At 49.1% G+C, this 14,278-nt stretch overlaps 1 protein-coding gene across 18 annotated transcripts in view; it reads left to right on the top strand.

Moving 5' to 3' along the window:
* Positions 1 to 1,176: 1,176 nt before the first annotated feature.
* The window catches only part of NIN (ninein), a 126,823-nt gene continuing 113,721 nt past the window's right edge, over positions 1,177 to 14,278 (top strand). For 16 of the 18 annotated variants that reach the window (XR_014528618.1, XR_014528619.1, XR_014528620.1 and 13 more), the window contains exons 1-2: positions 1,177 to 1,300; positions 2,042 to 2,131. The gene's annotated coding sequence lies outside the window, so the exon portion shown is untranslated. The remainder of the gene's footprint in view (positions 1,301 to 2,041; positions 2,132 to 14,278) is intronic. The other 2 variants (XM_083513930.1, XM_083513934.1) reach the window with 2 other exon arrangements.

The following is a 14,278-nucleotide window of genomic DNA, read 5'->3' as shown; positions in this document are numbered from 1 at the left end:
GAAAATAAGAAACCCATATTGGCACAAGAAATACAAGACAAAACAAAATAAAAAAAGGTAAAGGACCCCTAACACTTAAGTCCGGTCAAAGGCGACTATGGGGTTGTGGTGCTCATCTCGCTTTACTGGCCAAGGGAGCCAGTGTTTGTCCGCAGACAGTTTTTCCGGGTCATGTGGCCAGCAGGACTAAGCCGCTTCTGGCGCAATGGAACACCGAAACCAGAGCAGCGCATGGAAACAGCGTTTACCTTCCCGCCGGAGCGGTACCTATTTATCTACTTGCACTTTGGGGCATGCTTTCGAACTGCTAGCTAACAGGCCCAATGGTCAGGGAAGATGGAAACTGTAGTCTCCAAACAGCTGGAGGGCCAAGTTTGGCCATCACTGAAAAAAAGGCTGCAAAAAACCCCAAACCAACCCTAACATAATTCTTCCCTCGCCTCAAAATATGAAATAAAAGCAGCAGGTATCTCAGTTGGCTAAAGCATGGTGCTGATAATGAATGCCTTCTAACTCTTCAATTTTATTATTATTATTCTAAAAAAAGAAAGCTCTCTGTTTCAAAGCGCCTGCCTGGGTGGGCACGCCCCCCAGAAAACTAGTGATATGCTTTTTGATATGTAATTAAATTTGCATTTTTAATAACTAAATGTTATTTTAAAATTAATTAATTAATTATAGTTAATTAATTAATTAAAAATAATATAAATTAAGAAATACTGATTAAACCAAACCTAAAACCTATTCCCCCCCTCACCACCCTAAAGATCAGTGGCGTAGCGTGGGTTGTCAGCACCCGGGGCAAGGCAAGTAATTTGCGCCCCCTAACCCGTGGATTTACGCCCCCTAACTCGTGGATTTGCGCCCCCTAACCCGTGGATTTACGCCCCCTAACTCGTGGATTTGCGCCCCCTAACCCCCAGATGTTGCGCCCGGTGCGGCCGGCCCCCCCTGCACCCCCACGCTACGCCACTGCTAAAGATGTAGAATTAAACCGGTCCGCGTTTCAAGGCGACGGCGGAGGATGCCGGCGAGGGACCCTCCCCGAGCGGCCGCCTGAGGCCGCTGCCTCCCTCTGCCTGACAGCCGGGCCCGCCCGCTGCTCCGCCGGCTCCGGGGTCGAGGGGAGGTCTCTGCCGGGCGGGCTCTCCTCCTCCTCCTTCCCGGCCTGCTTCTGGCGCTCCGCCTCCTTCTCCCTGCGCCGTTGCTCGGCTCCGGCCATGGCGGGGGAAGAGCGGCGGCGGCGGCCGGGCTAAGCGATGCTCCGGGTGTCAAGGAGCCGCCCGGGACCTTGACGCAGGTAAGGCCGGCTCCGGAAGGCGCTTCGCTGCGCTGCCCGGCCGCTAGAGGGGGCTGGAGAGCAGGGGGCAGAAGCGGGGCGCAAGGGCTGGCGGGGCTCTTTGGAAGCCCCCCCCCCAAAGCCTGTCTTGTCTTTAAGGCAAAGTGGGGCGGGGATATTTGGAGAGGGGGGGCGCTCTTGCTGTCATCGTGCATGCTCCGGGGGCTCTCCGGAGGGCAGGATCTACGGGGGTGGGGAGGCTGCTTGCTTGCAGAATAGCGGGGTTCGGGGTTGGGGGGCACTGGCAAAACGGGGGTGCGTTCCGGGGATGCTGAGATATTCCGGGAACCGGTGAGGGGAGCCTGGTGCAGATCAGGAGAGCGGAGGGGGGGGTTCACCCTGGAGGAAGCTGTTGTGGGTTAGGGGGGGTGGTTGCTGATTTTCGGGGGGGGGCTTTCCAGAGATGGGGCTAGTCTGATGCAGTAGGGAAGGAAGGAAAGCACTCCGGGTCAGTCGCGTTCTCACGGGCGGTATACACGTTTCATAAATGTTACTGGGCATCAATGGGAGGGGGTTCCTTGGTGGGGGGGTGTTTGGGGAGGGGGACGTCCTTCCGAAGGGGAGGGGCTGGAGGCGGGGCCGGGGGAGGGGCGGCCCCTCCGCCATGCAAACGCCGCGCGCGCTCCTCTCCCCCCCGCCGAGGACCCCCGAGCGCATCTGGGGTTGCTAACAAAAGCCGCTTTTGGGGGGCTTGGCTTGCAGGCTTGCAGAAAGCGGCGGCGGCTGGGGAAAGGAGGAGGAAGAAGAGGGAGGCGAGCCGTGCCGTGCCGTGCCGTGCTATTCCCTGGGCAGGTGAGTTGCTGTCTGTCCGTCTGTCTGATGGGTGGGTGGCATGGCTGGTCTTCTTTTGCAGCCAGGTCATTTGGGGTCACCGCCACCCCCCCCCTTGCTGGAAACTCTGGCCGGAGGGAGCCCCTCTCTCTCCCCGGGAATGGGGGGCTCCTGCGGGGCTGGGAGCCACTTTCCTTAGCGGCGGACTTTCGCTTTCTCCAGCCGGCTTTTGCATCCATCCATCCCCCCCTCCCCCGCAAGGATGTCTTCTTCCCAGCACCTGCCTCCCACTTTCCCTTTCACGCGCTCCCTCTCCCCCGCCTGCCATTCACTCGCCTTGGACAATGGAGAGAGGGAGGGAAGGGGGGGGGTCTCGCCGGCTTCATTGTTTCTTGGCGAGCCAAAGGCTGCTCGCCCCCCGGCCTTGAAGGCAGAGAGAGAGAGAAGAGCTGAGACGGGGAAATCCGTTCCCTTGCAAAGCCTGCTTTTGTTTTGGGTCTGGTTTTTGCAGAAAAAAAGTTTCTTGGCGCCCGGCGTTGGTTTGCATGCGCGGGCTAGAGGCGGTGCAGGATTCCTGGAAACTCGCGGATCCTGTTGCTGAGGAGGGGGTTTCAGAAGAAGAATCTGGGAGAATCTGGGATTTTCAGGAGAATCTGGGATACTTCTCGCAAAAGCTCTCGCTTTAAGTAAGTCGGGAGGGAGCATCATCTGTTGTCTGGCAGTTCAGAAAGGGGGGGGGGGGGGACATGAATTCCTCCCAGGTTTAGAAGTGGCTAGGAAGACACTTGCTTCCAAGAGGGACTATTAAGGCTATTAAGGTTTGCAGGGACAGCAGCAAAGGTGCTGGCTATTAAGGTTTGTCTTCTTTTGCCTGGTGGTCCCCCAGAGTTTGAGCTACTGTGATTTATTTTTATTTTAACTGCCTGGAGCTGGAGTTGCTAAGAGGAGCAACTTAAAGGAGACCAGCTGCAGAAATGTGATTTGGTGTGAATTTGTTTTTCCGGTATCCCGCCTTCCTTGACAAACTAAATTTTAAAAAAGGTTGCAACTTGAAGCAGATGTTTGCAGCTTCCTCATTCGATGGTCAATGTTTTGTCCGTCTCTTCTGTGCTGGTAGGCTGCCGAACAAAAGATTTTTCAGAAGGTACACGGTGGCAGGCTCGCCAATTACGTAATTGCTATCCCTGGACAAAAGTGGAGCTTGCAGGATATGTGGGCTTGCTGTTTATTATGAACGCCCCCCCTCCCCGGCTGCTCCCTCCCCCCCCCCCATCAAGCTTGACGCTCACCGTCACAATTCAGGGACAGGAAACCTTTATGAGGCCTTCGAGCCGGCGATTCGGTGAGTTATTGCCCCACGCAACCCATTTGTAATTTCCTTTCTCTTTTTGCAAAATAAAAACCGATGGGCACATTGTCTCTTCACCCCCCCCACCCCACTTCCTGATTAGCGGGAGGGCTTGTTGTTGAAAGACCCCTATTTCAATGCTGGAGTGCCTTAAATATTCAAGACACTCACTTGTGTTTGGAGGCTATGACCATAAATTTCTGATGCTTTCCATGCAACTTTTTTTCCAATTTATTTTATTAGTTTTCCAAATTTATAACAAACAAATAGAAAAACAACATCAAAAACAGACAGACAAACAAACAAGCATTTATCTTGACTGTAATAATTCCACTTTTGTTAACATTGTGGCTGAGTTTCCATATAAATCATTGTAGCAGTTTTCCAAAACTATTTTCCCATAAAATTTACTTAGTCAATTAACATCTTTCTTTCTTTTCATTTTAAACATATTATTCTGCAACATCACATATTGAAATCCTAGGCCTATCTGATATTCGCAAGTATTTCTATCTAAATTATCTTGACATATTTAGCTAAATAGTCTTTAAATTTCTTCCATCCCTCCTCCTTCTGGTCGCGGACTCTTCCGGTCAGGTCAGCTAGCTCCCCAAAGTCCATCATCTTCATCTGCCATTCCTCCACTGCTGGTACTTCTCGTGATTTCCAATTTTTGGCCAACAAAATTCCAGCTGCAGTTGTGGCCTGCTTTCCACGCAACTTTGTCCTTGGCTAATCTTCGGAGGAGCCCAGCCTCTTCACAAATTCCCTTCACTAACGGGGAAAGGGATCCTAAACCTCGCTTTCCTGGGAGTAAGACCCATTGAATTCAGCAGCTCTTAACTGGAAACTCCCCCTTGGAACTGGGGTAGACTGGGGGAGGGGGGCAGTTGCCGGCTGCAAGACTGACTTCCTCAGTCCCCTTGAAGAGAGAGAGGTTTGAGTGGGCTGCAAAGCAATGGGCGGTTGTCGCGGGTGCCTTGTCCTTTTGTGTCCCCGTCTCCCATCAAGGGGCCTCTTCTGCCCCTCTTGGGATGAAGCGCTGTCTGCTCCTCACCGCATTTGATTTATGAGACAGGCTCAGCACACGGACCATTAAATTGACACCTCCTGGAAATGGATGGGAGGCAAAGTCAAGATTGCCCCCTCTTAGTCTTTATTTGTTTAGTGACCCCAGAGCGTAATGCTTTAAACAGCCACTCGGTGCACAGAAATTTAGCCTCTGGGGCTGCCCCCTTACCATCCAAATTGGGACTCTGATGTGCAACCAAGCCAGGCACTTGCGCTCAGCCTAACCTACCTCACAGGGTCGTTGTGAAGTTAAAGGGGAGGAGAGCTTACAGGTACCACTTTTGGGCTCCTTAGAGCAGGGCTTCCCAAACTTGAGTCTCCAGTTGTTTTTGGACTCCCATCAGAGCCCTGACCTCTGGCCCTGCTAGCTAGGGATGATGGGATTTGTAGTCCAACAACAGCTGGAGGTCCACGTTTGGGCCCAAGCCTTAGAGGAAAAGTGGGATGTGATTGTAAGAGGACAGATTTCTACAAAGAACCAAGGAGCATCTTCAGTGCTGCTGTGTTCAAATCTGAGCACCAGAGGAAGGAAGCTGCTAATGATTCCTACTTCAAAATGTTGCGCTTGATTACTATTTGGGGTCTTCAAGGTCTGCCCTTATGTGGGTGGAGCTGTTGTTGTTTAGTTGTTTAGTCGTGTCCAACTCTTCGTGACCCCCTGGACCAGAGCACGCCAGTCTTCCACTGCCTCCCGCAGTTTGGTCAAACTCATGCTGGTAGCTTCAAGAACACTGTCCCCCATCTCGTCCTCTGTCGTCCCCTTCTCCTTGTGCCCTCCATCTTTCCCAACATCAGGGTCTTTTCCAGGGAGTCTTCTCTTCTCATGAGGTGGCCAAAGTCTTGGAGCCTCAGCTTCAGGATCTGTCCTTCCAGTGAGCACTCAGGGCTGATTTCCTTCACAATGGAGAGGAATGGAGATTCCTTCCAAATCTTCTTGCAGGGACTCTCCAGAGTCTCCTCCAGCACCAAAATTCAAAAGCATCAATTCTTTGGCGATCAGCCTTCTTTATGGTCCAGCTCTCACTTCCATACATCACTACTGGGAAAACCATGGCTTTAACTATACGGGCCTTTGTTGGCAAGGTGATGTCTCTAGGGGCATAGCAAGTCAGAGCAAGAGCCCATTTAGCTCAGTATAGCCCACCAGGCAAGTCCATCTCCCAAGAGACTGCGATCTACTCCCACTTTAAAAAACCGGCAGTGATCTACCCATTTTCATTGACAAGAATTGTTGATCTTTTGAGGAAGGTGACCCAGAGTTGTTGAGCTCTTCTGGGGGGTCGATCAGGAGCACCCCAGAGATCCAGCAATCTACCTGGAACACCCCCGCGATCTACTGGTAGATCACAATCTACCTGTTGTACATGCCTACACTGACTGGCAGCAGCTGTCCAAAGTTTCGGACAGAGGATATTCCCCCTCCCCAGCCATTCTTACCTGGAGATGCTGGGAGTTCGTTCTCTCCCCCCCCCCCCCCGCCGTTTCCTCCCATGTGAGTAGGATGTAAGGTTATCAACTGACCCGAATAATCATAATAAAAAACCTTGGCCCAACTTGTCCCTGTGATTTTAACAGCAGCTTGATCTGTCGAGATTGACAGCTTTTCACAGCCCAGGAGAGGCAATCTAGCCGCTGCTTGTGGGACAGGTGTGGCAGTTCACAGAAGGGTGACAGCTTTTGCAAGGCAGGTGAGGAGGTGTTTGGTTTCTGAACTGAGTCCTGTGCCAAAAGAAGCGAGGGGACCTTTTCCTTATTCCAAGTAAGACCATGGCTCCATCTGGCTCAATACTGCTTACACTGGCTGGCAGAGGCTCTCTAGGGTTTCAGGCAGGGGGCCTTCCCAGCCCTTCTTGGAGATGCCAGGTAGATCTAACCACTGAACAACGTTCTTGTAGGGCAGGCATAGGCAAACTCGCCAGATGATTTGGGACTACAACTCCCATCATCCCTAGCTAACAGGACCAGTGATCAGGGATGATGGGGATTGTAGTCTCAAAACAGCTGGAGGGCCAATTTGCCTATGCCTGTTGTAGGGCATATAAAATTTATTTATATGCCTCCGTGCCATAAAATATATGAGCAGTTTACAGCAGTGAAACGTAAAAACCATAAAGAAATTTCAATTAACAATTGTGGAAAGATTTATTCTCTCAATGGCCTGTGTAGGCCTAGTAGAATGGAAATATTTTCAGCAGAAGTTTAGACCCGCTGGCTGTCTCGTGCCAGAGTCTTATGGGTCAACACAGAGCCTATGAACCTCAAAAGCTGCCATGGGGGCTCTGATCTGCCTCCCCAGTTGAAGACAGCAATGCTTCTGAATACCAGTTGTTGGAAACCACAGGAAGGGCGTGTTGCTCTTGTGATCGGATCCTGGTTTCCTACAGGCATCTAGCTGGCCAGTGTAAGAACAGTATGCTGGACTAGATGGTCACTGGCCTGATCCTGAAGGCTCTACTTAGGTTCTTATAGTCAGACCATAAGGGGACCATATAGCTAAGTGTTACGTACCCTGATAGCTCGGCTTTGCCCTTGCGGGTCCTGGAAGGATCCTTTTAAAAAGTCCCATATGCTCAGAGACTCTGCGCCTGTTCATTGGGGGAGATAGGAAGCCCAGAGCACTTGTTCTTTAGATGTCCCTTTTATGAAGAGGTACGTAGTGAGACCATTGATCCCCTGCTGGTGAGGCTCGCTGACCTCCCGGAAAAGCAAAAATTTGACCATTTCCTGTTAGGCAAAGATCATAAGATGACCCGGATGGTCGCCAGATTCTGTGTACAGATCTGTAGGCGCAGACCTTCCCACAAACCAAACTAGTTCGTTAAGAAAATCCCCAAACTCATTTCCATGGGTGACTCTGGGTCATCTCTCTGTAGTTGTTGTTGTTTAGTTGTGTCTGACACTTCGTGACCCCATGGACCAGAGCACGCCAGGCACTCCTGTCTTCCACTGCCTCCTGCAGTTTGGTCAGACTCATGTTTGTAGCTTTGAGAACACTGTCCCACCATCTCGTCCTCTGCCGTCCCCTTCTCCTTGTGCCCTCCATCTTTCCCAACATCAGGGTCTTTTCCAGGGAGTCTTGTCTTCTCATGAGGTGGCCAAAGTACTGGAGCCTCAGCTTCAGGATCTGTCCTTCCAGTGGGCACTCAGGGCTGATTTCCTTCAGAATGGAGAGGTTGGATCTTCTTGCAGTCCATGGGGCTCTCAAGAGTCTCCTCCAGCACCAGAATTCAAAAGCATCAATTCTTTGGCGATCAGCCTTATTTAGGGTCCAGCTCTCACTTCCATACATCACTACTGGGAAAACCAGAGCTTGAACTATACGGACCTTTGTTGGCAAGGTGATGTCTCTGCTTTTTAAGATGCTGTCTAGGTTTGTCATTGCTTTTCTCCCAAGAAGCAGGCGTCTTTTAATTTTGTGGCTGCTGTCACCATCTGCAGTGATCATGGAGTCCAAGAAGCTCTCTGCGGTAGCTAATCTTAAAGTTTAAGTGTCTATACGCTTATCGCATTTATAAATTTCAAATTTATTGTTGTACATTGTTTTAAATGTTTGTTTTCCTTCTGGGACTGTATCCTCAAGTGTGTTTTATAAGCTGGTCTCCGACTGTAATAAATTATCTATCTACCTACCCTGACTGGCAGCAGCTGTTCAGGGTTTCAGATGGGGACATTCCTGGCCCTGCCTGGAGAAGGCAGGAACCGAACGCGGGACTTTCTAATAGAGCTGACACTGCTGTTAATTCTGTGTGACATTTGCATGTGTATCTTGGAAGGTTGACAGAGTCTTGTCCGAATGCATGACTTCAGAGTAGACCTATATGCAAGCCAGTCCCAGAAGTGATTTGGGGTCCTCCCCACCCCCCAAAACCCATCTGCACAAAAGGCTGCAACCTTGATACCTGCTTCCTGAGAGTTCTGCTTCCTCGCTCTGATGTGGTGACACCCGACTGCTCAATTAAGAGGTTGTTAATTGCCTGACTACTTGACGATTAATCAATCCCTAACACCTGCAGCCTGGGAAGTAATTGAGAGCGGTGGGAAATATGAGGGAGCTGTCGGCTCCTCCGTCTTCGCTCTGGGCTCCAGTTCCTTTGAAGAACTGCTCCTTTCCAGAGTCATCATTCAGTCCCAGCATGGCCTGGGCGCCCCATAGAAAGAGTCTGCATTAAATAACGTTTAAATTTGTAGTCTGGGGACGTGGGCTTTGGGAAAGCCAAGCCGCTGTGAAGTCCTGGAAGGACGAAACAGATTTATTCCAAGTTCAGCGAAGGTGCTTTGGGGTGGCTTGCGTGGAAGCATCCCTTTGTGATAATCCCCCTGCATGCGAAGCGCTAGCAAGTCAGGGAAGGACCTGATGTTCTAGCTTTCTGCATGCAGGGAGGTTCAGAAGCTGGAATGTGTGCAGAGGAGGGCAGCCAAGATGATCACAGGCAGTGTCAGATTTACGTATAAGCTAAACAAGCTATAGCTTAGGGCCCCACTCTCTTGCGGCCCCCCAAAAATATACTTCTTCTTAATTGTATTTCACTATTAATGTGCATCTTCTTAATTGTATTTCAGTTCAACAATTACTTTGATAAAATACCTATTTTGTTATGTGCATATGGCTTTAGATACCTATCAGGTCCATAAATTACCATATAGCATATATTCAACACAAAAACCAGTGACATTTTGTTGTTGACAAAGGACAGCTGGACATAGAGAGGGCACCATTACCTGCAGGAGCTGAGGGCCTTATCAAACCTAAATCTGGCCCTGATCATGGGTCTGGAAACCAAGGAAGGGTTGAGGAAAAGAGCAGACTGAGACAGGTTGTTGTTGTTGTTTAGTTGTGTCCGCCTCTTTGTGACCCCCTGGACCAGAGCACACCAGGCACTCCTGTCTTCCACTGCCTCCCACAGTTTGGTCAGACTCATGCTGGTAGCTTCCAGAACACTGTCCCACCATCTCGTCCTCTGTCGTCCCCTTCTCCTTGTGCCCTCCATCTTTCCCAACATCAGGGTCTATTCCAGGGAGTCGTCTCTTCTCATGAGGTGGCCAAAGTACTGGAGCCTCAGCTTCAGGATCTGTCCTTCCAGTGAGCACTCAGGGCTGATTTCCTTCAGAATGGAGAGGTTGGATCTTCTTGCAGTCCATGGGACTCTCCAGAGTCTCCTCCAGCACCAGAATTCAGGATAGACATCTTCAAAAATCTGAAGGACTACTACATGGAAGGTGGAAGAAGCTTGTATTCTGCGTCTCCAGATTGTAGGACCCGAACCGGTGGGTCCAAGTGAAAAGAAAAGAAATGCTGACCAAATATTAGGATGAACTTCCTGATAGTAAGAGTTCTGTACCTGTCTTGGCTCCTGGAGATGATTCTAATAGAGGGAGAGATTTAACCCTCATTTACAGGGAGAGCCCGTCTCTTGGTCATAAGCCCCGAAATGTTCCATAACTCAGTGGTCCAGCCTTTGCTGGGTATAAAGAAGGTCAGTCCAATATTGCATCTTCATGTAGGGAACATCACCTGGAGAGCTGCTGCCAACCAGTGTTGGCCATACTGAGCTTGAGGGCGGTTCAGTGCTGCAAAAGGCAGCTTCCTGTGTTCCTGTAAAAGCAGCACCAGGAGCCTGGATAGCTCAGCTGGTTGGAGCATGGTGCTGATCGTGCCAAGGTTATAGGTTTGATCCCTGTGTATTCCTGCACTGCAGGGGGTTGGACTAGATGACCCTCGGGGTCTCTTCCAAGACTTCAGTTCTATGGTTCTGTGAACTGGGGCCTGGAAGCAAGCCAGGTGAAATTTTCCAATCTAATCTCTTAGTATACATTTCTTATTTTCCCTGTTACATTTCAAACTCATAACCAATATCTCTATTCTTTATCTACTTTGTAGCACTTCATATATTCCTCCTTACGAAACTTCTTGTAGTCCTACTAGCGTACTTTGTTGATTACAGTTGCTCTTCAAATAATTCATATACTTCTTCCAATCTTCTGTAAATCTCTGGTCCCGCAGGTTTCGAATCCTTCCTGTCATTTTGTCCAATTCTGCGTAGTCCATTAATTTCGTCTGCCATTCTTCTTTTGTCGGAATTTCTTCTTGTTTCCATTTCTGGGCTAACAATACTCTTGCCGCAGTTGTTGCATATAAAACCAATTTAACATCTTGCCTATTCATGTCCTGACCTATAATACCAAGTAAAAGTGCTTTTGGTGTTTTTTTCTAAATGTATATTTCAACATCTTTTTCATCTCATTATATATCATTTCCCAGAATTTCTTTACTTTTTTACATTCCCATCTTCTGGGCATCTCGATCACTTATTTACGACTGAACAGACTAGAAATGCCTTCTTTGCTTTGCGTTTAACATTTTACCGCTCTTACCCCTATTTCATGTGTATTTACGATTCTGAGCTGCCGCAAGTCGCAAAATAGCCACTTATTGATAATAGCTGCTATTGCTGGATCAAGCTCAACATCAGTGTTGTCGAATTAATTAAACTACATAGTCTTAATTGGATTTTGAATAAATGTGCAGTTAATGGTGACTGTTTTCAATTTTATTGTGCTATTATCTTCCGTAGTGGGGTGAACAAACCACTATTCTGAATCACGCTTTTTATAGGGTAGACTCCCCATATCATCTAGGAAGTGGGGTGCCATTTTCCTTCTGAGTAAAACGCAGGGGGTCGGGTGGCTGCCGTGTTCCAGAAGCTAGTCCTCATTAATAATAATAATGTAATAATAATTTATTACTTATACCCTGCCCATCTGGCTGGGTCTCCCCAGCCACTCTGGGCAGCTTCCAACAGGAGATTAAAAATACATTAAAACGCCAGTCATTAAAAAAACTTCCCTAAACATTAAGCTGTTTCTTCCTTGCTTCACCTGAATCTATGCCCACCCACTAACCCCTGTGCTCAGTTCCACGTATGGGATGAATTGGGCTCTTGCCCAGGAAAACGTCCAATGCCAGTGCTGTTTTGTACCCTTGAAACTCTCTGATAGTCCCTTGAACAAAAGCCGGCATGTCGGCCTGAGCTCTCTGTCCCTCTCCTCCTCCTCCTCCTCCTCCTCCTCCTCCTCCTCCTCCTCCTCCTCCTCCTTTTCCCACCCGCTGCGATAACCATGTTTTGTTTGCAAGCGTCCTCTCTAAAGGATTGATTTGTGATGAGCTAATGCCATTATTCTTAGGAGGCCTCATTAAGTTCACCTGTATGTGGAGCTTGAGATCTTCCCGTTTTGAGCCCGAGGCCCAAAGGTGCAAGAATCGCAGAATCATAGAATCATAGAGTTGGAAGAGACCACAAGGGCCATCGAGTCCAACCCCCTGCCAAGCAGGAAACACCATCAGAGCACTCCTGACATATGGTTGTCAAGCCTCTGCTTAAAGACCTCCAAAGAAGGAGACTCCACCACACTCCATGGCAGCAAATTCCACTGCCGAACAGCTCTTACTGTCAGGAAGTTCTTCCTAATGTTTAGGTGGAATCTTCTTTCTTGTAGTTTGGATCCATTGCTCCGTGTCCGCTTTCTCCCTCCTCTATATGACATCCTTTTATATATTTGAACATGGCTATCATATCACCCCTTAACCTCCTCTTCTCCAGGCTAAACATGCCCAAGAGTTGGAAGGGACCCCAAGGGTCATCCAGTCCAACCCCCTGCAATGCAGGAATCTCAACACAGGGTCCCTCGTCCAATTTGAAACCAGACCAGACCCTGCTTAGCTTTGCAAATGTGCCAGCAGTTCTATTGCTGCAAGAGGACATGCCCTTTGGAAGCTGCCTTCATCTGAGGCAGATCGTTTACAATCTCAAAGCTCAAACACTGTATCATAACAGATAACATAACAGACTGTATCATAACACTGTATCATAACAGATCGTGTAGGCCAGGGGTCAGCATACTTTTTCAGCAGGGGGCCGGTCCACTGCCTGTCCCCACCAGACCTTGGGGGGGGGGGTGCGGACTTTATATATATATATTTTAAATGAACAAATTCCTATGCCCCACAAATAACCCAGAGATGCATTTTAAATAAAAGCACATACAGTGGTACCTCGGGTTAAGAACTTAATTCGTTCCGGAGGTCCGTTCTTAACCTGAAACTGTTCTTAACTTGAAGCACTACTTTAGCTAATGGGGCCTCCTGCTGCCGCCGCGCTGCCAGAGCACGATTTCTGTTCTCATCCTGAAGCAAAGTTCTTAACCCGAGGTAATATTTCTGGGTTAGTGGAATCTGTAACCTGAAGCGTATGTAACCCGAGGTACCACTGTATTCTACTCATGTAAAAACAGCAGGCAGGCCCCACAAATAACCCAGAGATGCATTTTTAAATAAAAGGACACATTCTACTCATGTAAAAACATGCTGATTCCCGGATCATCTGCGGGCTGGACTGAGAAGGCGATTGGGCCGGATCCAGCCCCCAGGCCTTAGTTTGCCTACCCATGGTGTAGGCCTTGGAATATTAATTGTCATTTCTTTTGGACTCTATAGCCTACCATGGTATCTCAACTAGCAAACCAAGATTTGCAGCACATTTGCTGGGTTTCACAACCAGAGTGTTTCATTACACATCCGACACCTGTTACGTCTTTCCCCCTCAAGTTAAGACTGGAGACAAATTTCATTCTCACATAATAATAATAATAATAATAATAATAATAATAATAATAATTCATTATTTAGACCCTACCCATCTGGCTGGGCTTCCCCAGCCACTCTGGGCGGCTTCCAACAAAGTATTAAAATACAGTAATGCATCAAACATTAAAAGCTTCCCTGAACAGGGCTGCCTTCAGATGTCTTCTAAAAGTCTGGTCGTTGTTCTCTTTGACATCTGGCGGGAGGGCGTTCCACAGGGCGGGTGCCACCACCGAGAAGGCCCTCTGCCTGGTTCCCTGTAACTTGGCTTCTCGCAGTATCAAAACTATTTCCTCCCCCCCCCCATTCAGAGTTTATAAGAGAGGGAAGGAGCTTCCTGACCTGTCTTTGGGGTGGGCGGTTGGCCTCAGGTAGATTATTATTCTTATATTTATTTATATTCCACTTCCCCTCCCCCCGACAGATCAGCAAATAAGTAAATGTTGAGAGCCCAACCAGGCACAGATCGTCCAGAAGTCCTCCAACGCTGGCTTCTGTGCCAGTTCAGGCTGGCCACTCATGCCCTATGACATGGGTGGAGAACCCTGCGCCCAGGGGCCAAATGTGCGCCTCCATGCCTCTCTTCCTGGTCCTTGGGCCACATGTCTCACCCATCTCGCTTGCGTGGCGAGTTCCCGCCCCCCCCACAGCGAAAATAAAGACACATGACACAATTATTAAGGTTAATGGGCTAAAAAAAGGCCACAACTTTTATTGGTTACAGGTGATGAGCGGTATTGGCTTAAGCATTGGTCCTAACCGACTATATCCGACTCCAGCCCATCCGCTGGATGTCCGGGAAGGGTTAACCACCAGTAGGGGGAGTCCTGCTGATGCACATCAACTAGGAACTCCCCCGGGGTCACCGATAGGGGGCGGGCCTTAGGCCCTCACCTCCCTAGGCTTTGGACAGGGCCACGCCCCCCGGAATCCTTTACCGGACTACTCTTCAATATGTGGGGCAGGTGATGGCGCTTCCTCCCCTCTTCCATCTACAGAACTATACCAATGCCCAACCACCAATACCCAGAAAGTTGTGACAATTTCCTACGAGGTAGGCGAAAACCAAGTGGCAGGTGCCAATTTGCCAAGTGGAAAAATTCCTACCAGG

Source organism: Podarcis liolepis, assembly GCF_965112155.1.
Source record: "Podarcis liolepis genome assembly, chromosome: 1".
Classification (NCBI taxonomy): Eukaryota; Metazoa; Chordata; class Lepidosauria; order Squamata; family Lacertidae; genus Podarcis; species Podarcis liolepis.
Note: the sequence above shows the minus strand (reverse complement) of the source record. Positions and strands in the feature narration are given on the sequence as shown.